Here is a 9,343-nt window from a genome sequence, read left to right on the forward strand (position 1 = left end):
TCTGGCCTCCTCTAGCTGCGCTCTCAAAGAGTCGACTGTCCTGTCGAGGTAATAACGCTCGTCGTCCAATGCTATGACTACCTCGTCGGGATAGCCATACGTATACCAACACGCACAGGGTCGGCACGACACCTGGCCGAAAGGGGAGTACAAAGTGTAAGGCTCTCCCAGCCTCTGCCTATAACGGATCGCCCGCTTACGCAGCACTCGATCCTCTATGCCTCTCGTGCTCGGAAATCTCGGTCCCACGCCACTGGGTCCCGCACCACTCGAACCGCCCGGATACATACCTACAAAACATTAAGTCGTCAGTCAACCAGCATTTCAGCTTAAAAGATATCATTCAACTTAAAGAGAATCACATAATCCTAAGTCATCCTAATAAACCTATCACGTATGTCCCACAATTGCCCAAGTCCTCTAACCTAGGCGCTCTGATACCAACTGTGACGACCCCACTTCTCCCAAGGGCGAACCCAAGGGTATCGGCGGGCCGCCTGCCTAGCTCGCGCCAGGACTCAAAACTTAAAGCTAATAAAACTCTTCTAAGCCACAAGAACACGATTCATAATATATACAACCACCAAAAGTCTATTTACATCTTCAAAAGCATCAAGCCAAACCGCTCTAATATACTATAACAATAACCAGCAAAAGGTAGACCCTAAGAAGGGTCCTTATACAAACCACCAAAACAAAAACAAACATCCTAACTGTTCAACTATTACAAGCCAATCTACCTATACTAGTATACGAGCCAAAAGTCCCCGCGTCGGCCCCTGCTAAGGAAAACAAAAGGAAAGGGGTAAGCTATATGCTTAGTAAGTAAACAGGGGCGAAAGCATAAATTTCACGTAGCAACAATTACACAATAAGAGTAAAGCAAAAGCAGAAAAGAACAACATCATATAATAAGGATACAGGTGGCTCCAAAGCCAATTCATATGCCATGCGTGATCTCCTGCCGACACTCCGTCGACCACACTCAATGGTCCGTAGAACTTCACTTGTACACCCACCGACACCTTATCACCCTCACTGGCCAGTCACCTCACAAACTTGCCCGGGCGAACGAAATCACAAACTTGAGCTTGAGTCACAAGCTCGGGTCACAAACTTGGTCACCTTCTCGGTGAACCGGATTCACAAAATTGGTTCATAACATGAACCTACAAACTTGGTGACCTCAGACTAAGTTGGACTGACTTCGACCAAGCCCTAACCGGCTCGAATAGTCCAAACAGGTCTTAGATCGGGCCCACGAACTCACAAACTTTGCAAACTTCACAAACTTTACTCGAAAGTCGCCCCGAGCCACAAGCTCAAGGGTTTTGGTTCCAAAAGGTTCATATACATATGCCAAGTACAATTATACATTCAAATTAGGGTTTAGGTCGAGTGCGATAAAGTACACCCTCGCCTAAGTACCCTTTTCACACATCTCAAACACATAGCAAAGAAAAACACACCAAACTGGCCTGAATACTTACTCAGAAACTGAAATAGCAAAAGTACGAAGTCGGATCGAAATGAACAGCTAGTAGTGGGCCCCACCAGTTTCGCCCAGCTCACCACCGTCTGACATAGAAGATTGTGTCACATAAAATCGCAAACGGCTACTATTGTGCCTAAAACAAGCAAAACGGCAAAAACGACAAGCGCGCACGTAAATATGACGGACGGAAACGGAAACGGCCGTTAGCGGAAACGGCAGATTTGACACTCATTTCTAGTTTACCCATAAGTTGAGCTACGAATATCGGATTAAGGCGTATGAGATGCCAAATCGAAGCTTAAAGGATGAACAACAACTGTTATGAAGACATCCAGAACTGAAACTGGAGGCTTCATTCCCAAATGACCAAACACAATCACTTACGAAATCTGGCCAATGCACAAATGGTCAGTTTTGAGTGCGAACTGTTTTCTATGCTACACATGGTCAAAAGAGCTGAAAATTGGCAGTTAGATAGTTCATTCCAAATGGAACAACTTTCATGAAGGTCGGCAATCCAAATTCGGAACGGAAATTGGTCATCAAGACCAAAACAGATCTGACCAGAAAATGGTCATCTTCACGGCCAGGCCTTATTTGCTCGGCTATATCTCAGGTTTTATAAATCCGATTCATGAAATTCCAAGGGCGTTAGAAAGCTCTGATATAGAGCTATAAGTTTGGTGTTTTGGTCGCAAGCCCAAACAGCTTGTAACCTAGTCAAATGTGAAGCCAAAGTTCCAGTCATAAACTGTCCAAAAACGTAACAGAATTTGACGGTCAAAACAGGTCTGAGTATTTCGTTTATAGCTCAGGATATACTAATCCGTTTAACCTGAAAATTTACAGGGATATCCGGGACTTAAGGGGCTACAATGTTGAAGAAGGAAACTTTGTCCAATTTTGAATGTAACAAGGTCAAAAATGCAAGACACTATACCAGAATTGCAAAACAGGATCACAAACCGTATTTGACCTTAATATGCGGTAATGGCACCAAATTCACTACGGTTATCGGATGGGGGTGTAAGACCCACCGTTTCGAAGCTAAGAAACAGGGTTACAATATTGGAGAAGGCCACTCAATCCAGTTCCTAGCACAACTAGGTCAAATGTGCCAAATACTAAACCAGATTCACCAAAACAGGTTTGCAAAACGTAGAAAACTGTAATCGATATAACTCAGTCCATACAAGTCCAAATGCCGAAATTCCAAAGGCATATGTTAGCTAAGACATCCAGTTACATTTCATCAGAAGACACCAACTTCAAAATCCAAACTAATTCCAGTAAAAACAGCCAAATACCAACGCAGTTTTCGCATTCTGATCAAAGCAGAACAGCTACAGTAATTTCGTCATAACTCACTCTACACTAATCCAAATGCCCTGAAATTTTACAGGCACCTTATACACATCAATACCTATAACTTTCATGTTTTGAGCAAAGTCCAATTCGGCCTCTAACCCTATGATCCAAAACCGGACAGAATTGGGATTTTATAAACCCTAACTTTCCATTTTTCCATCCAAATCCATAATTGATTGCATTTATCAACAATTCACACCTACTAGAGTTATTATAGTCCATTGCCAATCATCATACAAGGCCACAACATCCCATTCATTTTAAACCAGAAAATTCATCATAAAATGGAAAACTTCACCAAAACTCTTCAAATCAAGAAATAAATCATATATTCTAACACTTATGCCACCATTAAGCACAAAATAACCATCATTAAGTATAAGGAAGTAGTAAAACATCACTTACCTAAGAACAAGAGATGTAGAGAGGTGTTGGACACTTAGCTCTTCAAACAAACTTCACTACAACCCTTACTAGCACTAGAAAATAGGATTTTATGGAGTGAAATCTAGTCTAAGCTTTTGTTTATAGAAGATTGAAGCTTATGGAAGCTTGAAAGTTGGTGGAATTTCCTTCTTCTTTGCAAGGAGAGAGCCGGCCACAAGGAAGAGAAAAATGGTGAATTTTGGGCATTTTTTTTTGATATTTAATCCTTTGGTCAAAAAAGTCAAGAAAGTAAATAGTAATTCTTAAAGTCCAACCAATAGAAAAGTGACACTTGTCACCTCCATTAATGCCTTCTTATCTTTCTTTTCTCTCTCACATCAATCACTTCACACACACTACTTATCTCTTAACACCCGATAAATTTTACACAGTATCCGAAACTTAATCTTATTGGCCGAATTTTTCCGAACTTTTCGCACTAGTGGGTCCCACGTCCGAAATCCGTTCTTATTTTCTCAAAATCTAACCGATACTAGAAAAATCATCTAAAAACTATATTTACTCATAAAAATTATCTGGGGAACTTTTCTAATAAGAAAATGTGGAAAAGCGGCGATAAATAATCTCCACTGAAACTTTCTAATATTGCAACACTAGAGGTTTGCTAATCATTCAAACTTACTAACCTATGTCAAGGCACACACTAGATTACCGAATATAAATTATAGCTTGAACCTTATAATCATAATACGTAAACTAGGATTTTCCAACTTAACCGAATTAGGGTTTCCTTCCTAGCCATAAAACCCTATTTTCCAAACCAAATATCAAATAACCCTAATATCGACTTACGATCGGACTGGGGCCTCACAATCTCCCCTACTTAGGACAATTTCGTCCTCGAAATTAATTCGTTGGTCAAAGCGTACCTTCAAAACCTGCCGAAGGGTCAATCGCCTCCTGTTGACCCATTGCATACACTCTTGCTGGCCCTTTAGGTCGATTGTCCCCTGCATTGGACGGCTTAGTTGTGGTCCCTTCAGTCGGTGACTTAAATTCTTCTTTTTTCATCTTAGGACACCGGGCAATCAGGTGTTCGGTGCTACCACATTTGAAGCATTTGCATACCGAACTATTCTTCCAGCAATTTTCATCGGTGTGATTGCCCCCACAGAAACCACAGGTTGACTTGGCGGCTGTACTTGCCCCTCCACGCTGGACACTCCTCGGCCCCTCTTGCACGACCTGACCCCGTACAAAGTTTTTCGGGGTCCCTGCAGGTCGTGGACCATCCGTACCTTTCGTTATCTTGGCAGGTGGCTCGTTTCGCGAGCTTTGTCCGACCATGGAATCATTTGAGCTAGGTTGCCTCCTTTTTCGATCGTGGAAGGCTTTAACCTGTCCTCTGGCAGTCTCAATCCGCTGTGCTTTTTCTAGCGCTTGGCTAAACGTGTTCAACTGAGCAGCTGCTAGCGACTCCTGGATTTCCACATTTAAACCTTGAACGAAGCGACGGATTCGTTTCTGCTCCGTTAACACCAGCTCTGGGGCAAAGCGGGAAAGTTTAGTGAACTGGGTTTCGTACTCTGCCACGCTAGATGCACCTTGACGCAGGCGAATAAAATCATCTTCCCGTTTCTCTTGCACGATGGGCGGCAAATACTTCTCATTAAATTCTCGGGTAAAATTGATCCAGGTCCAAGGGGTTTGTTCCCGCTCCCACTTAGCTCTGATCACATTCCACCAGGCTCGAGCGGCCCCCTCAAACTGGAAAACAGCAAAAGATATCTGCCGCTCTTCCGAATACCTAAGCGCGGCAAATATATCGAGCATTCGGTCCATCCAGGTTTCTGCTAAATCAGGATTAGGTCCTCCTATGAACTTAGGAGGTGCAAACTTTTGGAACCGTTCTAAGGCACGGTCCTCGCCCTCATGATTATGTCCCGGATTATGTCCATGGTTTCCAGCAGCATTCCCGTGGCCCTGAGCCTGTTGGTCAATCATACGCTCCATCAAGTCAGCCATTCGTTGGATGGCTGTAGCTACTTGGTCTGGCTCTTGTTCATGTTCCATTTCAGGGCCTCGTCCTCGCCCTCTACCTCCACCTCGAGTACCGGAGGCCATCTAGTGTACAAGTCTATAATTTGAAACAATCCGTATACTTATCATCCAGACTATGAGCAAAAGAAGAGACACAAAACTTACGCACAAAAGGCACACAAAAGATAAGTTCAAAATTCCATTCACATATATACACGTATTTACAAAGTCACACCAAAAGATTTACACATTACCGACCTCCAGTCGGTACAAAACCCAATATACACGAGCACTCCGGCTCCAAAACTAGTTAGTCGGCTAAGTAACAAAAGAAATTAGCCGAATTAGTTCTAACAAAAGTAACCCGCCTTACAGTCAAAAGTACAAAAGCGGCCCTATGCGTCTCCCCTAGGACCCAGGTTCCCAACGGAACCTAACGTATCCACCTCATCCATCCCCTCTGGACCGGTGGCCCGTGGCGGTGCCTCTGCGGCTAAATCTAGTAAGAGCTCGCAGTCAACAGACATACTCCGAGCCCTGTCCCTCAGCTGCCTCTTCATAGCGAAGAGGTGCTGGTGTGTGTCCTGGAGCTGACGGTGCAAAGCATCCGTCCTCTCCCTCTCCTCTCGGAGACTCCGCTCCAAGTGCCTAATGCGTGACGCCCGCCCCTGGCCAACCTCTCTGGCCTCCTCTAGCTGCGCTCTCAAAGAGTCGACTGTCCTGTCGAGGTAATAACGCTCGTCGTCCAATGCTATGACTACCTCGTCGGGATAGCCATACGTATACCAACACGCACAGGGTCGGCACGACACCTGGCCGAAAGGGGAGTACAAAGTGTAAGGCTCTCCCAGCCTCTGCCTATAACGGATCGCCCGCTTACGCAGCACTCGATCCTCTATGCCTCTCGTGCTCGGAAATCTCGGTCCCACGCCACTGGGTCCCGCACCACTCGAACCGCCCGGATACATACCTACAAAACATTAAGTCGTCAGTCAACCAGCATTTCAGCTTAAAAGATATCATTCAACTTAAAGAGAATCACATAATCCTAAGTCATCCTAATAAACCTATCACGTATGTCCCACAATTGCCCAAGTCCTCTAACCTAGGCGCTCTGATACCAACTGTGACGACCCCACTTCTCCCAAGGGCGAACCCAAGGGTATCGGCGGGCCGCCTGCCTAGCTCGCGCCAGGACTCAAAACTTAAAGCTAATAAAACTCTTCTAAGCCACAAGAACACGATTCATAATATATACAACCACCAAAAGTCTATTTACATCTTCAAAAGCATCAAGCCAAACCGCTCTAATATACTATAACAATAACCAGCAAAAGGTAGACCCTAAGAAGGGTCCTTATACAAACCACCAAAACAAAAACAAACATCCTAACTGTTCAACTATTACAAGCCAATCTACCTATACTAGTATACGAGCCAAAAGTCCCCGCGTCGGCCCCTGCTAAGGAAAACAAAAGGAAAGGGGTAAGCTATATGCTTAGTAAGTAAACAGGGGCGAAAGCATAAATTTCACGTAGCAACAATTACACAATAAGAGTAAAGCAAAAGCAGAAAAGAACAACATCATATAATAAGGATACAGGTGGCTCCAAAGCCAATTCATATGCCATGCGTGATCTCCTGCCGACACTCCGTCGACCACACTCAATGGTCCGTAGAACTTCACTTGTACACCCACCGACACCTTATCACCCTCACTGGCCAGTCACCTCACAAACTTGCCCGGGCGAACGAAATCACAAACTTGAGCTTGAGTCACAAGCTCGGGTCACAAACTTGGTCACCTTCTCGGTGAACCGGATTCACAAAATTGGTTCATAACATGAATCTACAAACTTGGTGACCTCAGACTAAGTTGGACTGACTTCGACCAAGCCCTAACCGGCTCGAATAGTCCAAACAGGTCTTAGATCGGGCCCACGAACTCACAAACTTTGCAAACTTCACAAACTTTACTCGAAAGTCGCCCCGAGCCACAAGCTCAAGGGTTTTGGTTCCAAAAGGTTCATATACATATGCCAAGTACAATTATACATTCAAATTAGGGTTTAGGTCGAGTGCGATAAAGTACACCCTCGCCTAAGTACCCTTTTCACACATCTCAAACACATAGCAAAGAAAAACACACCAAACTGGCCTGAATACTTACTCAGAAACTGAAATAGCAAAAGTACGAAGTCGGATCGAAATGAACAGCTAGTAGTGGGCCCCACCAGTTTCGCCCAGCTCACCACCGTCTGACATAGAAGATTGTGTCACATAAAATCGCAAACGGCTACTATTGTGCCTAAAACAAGCAAAACGGCAAAAACGACAAGCGCGCACGTAAATATGACGGACGGAAACGGAAACGGCCGTTAGCGGAAACGGCAGATTTGACACTCAGTTCTAGTTTACCCATAAGTTGAGCTACGAATATCGGATTAAGGCGTATGAGATGCCAAATCGAAGCTTAAAGGATGAACAACAACTGTTATGAAGACATCCAGAACTGAAACTGGAGGCTTCATTCCCAAATGACCAAACACAATCACTTACGAAATCTGGCCAATGCACAAATGGTCAGTTTTGAGTGCGAACTGTTTTCTATGCTACACATGGTCAAAAGAGCTGAAAATTGGCAGTTAGATAGTTCATTCCAAATGGAACAACTTTCATGAAGGTCGGCAATCCAAATTCGGAACGGAAATTGGTCATCAAGACCAAAACAGATCTGACCAGAAAATGGTCATCTTCACGGCCAGGCCTTATTTGCTCGGCTATATCTCAGGTTTTATAAATCCGATTCATGAAATTCCAAGGGCGTTAGAAAGCTCTGATATAGAGCTATAAGTTTGGTGTTTTGGTCGCAAGCCCAAACAGCTTGTAACCTAGTCAAATGTGAAGCCAAAGTTCCAGTCATAAACTGTCCAAAAACGTAACAGAATTTGACGGTCAAAACAGGTCTGAGTATTTCGTTTATAGCTCAGGATATACTAATCCGTTTAACCTGAAAATTTACAGGGATATCCGGGACTTAAGGGGCTACAATGTTGAAGAAGGAAACTTTGTCCAATTTTGAATGTAACAAGGTCAAAAATGCAAGACACTATACCAGAATTGCAAAACAGGATCACAAACCGTATTTGACCTTAATATGCGGTAATGGCACCAAATTCACTACGGTTATCGGATGGGGGTGTAAGACCCACCGTTTCGAAGCTAAGAAACAGGGTTACAATATTGGAGAAGGCCACTCAATCCAGTTCCTAGCACAACTAGGTCAAATGTGCCAAATACTAAACCAGATTCACCAAAACAGGTTTGCAAAACGTAGAAAACTGTAATCGATATAACTCAGTCCATACAAGTCCAAATGCCGAAATTCCAAAGGCATATGTTAGCTAAGACATCCAGTTACATTTCATCAGAAGACACCAACTTCAAAATCCAAACTAATTCCAGTAAAAACAGCCAAATACCAACGCAGTTTTCGCATTCTGATCAAAGCAGAACAGCTACAGTAATTTCGTCATAACTCACTCTACACTAATCCAAATGCCCTGAAATTTTACAGGCACCTTATACACATCAATACCTATAACTTTCATGTTTTGAGCAAAGTCCAATTCGGCCTCTAACCCTATGATCCAAAACCGGACAGAATTGGGATTTTATAAACCCTAACTTTCCATTTTTCCATCCAAATCCATAATTGATTGCATTTATCAACAATTCACACCTACTAGAGTTATTATAGTCCATTGCCAATCATCATACAAGGCCACAACATCCCATTCATTTTAAACCAGAAAATTCATCATAAAATGGAAAACTTCACCAAAACTCTTCAAATCAAGAAATAAATCATATATTCTAACACTTATGCCACCATTAAGCACAAAATAACCATCATTAAGTATAAGGAAGTAGTAAAACATCACTTACCTAAGAACAAGAGATGTAGAGAGGTGTTGGACACTTAGCTCTTCAAACAAACTTCACTACAACCCTTACTAGCACTAGAAAATAGGATTTTATGGAGTGAAATCT

This window comes from Coffea arabica, chromosome 1e (genome assembly GCF_036785885.1).
Source record: "Coffea arabica cultivar ET-39 chromosome 1e, Coffea Arabica ET-39 HiFi, whole genome shotgun sequence".
In the NCBI taxonomy this organism is placed as follows: Eukaryota; Viridiplantae; Streptophyta; class Magnoliopsida; order Gentianales; family Rubiaceae; genus Coffea; species Coffea arabica.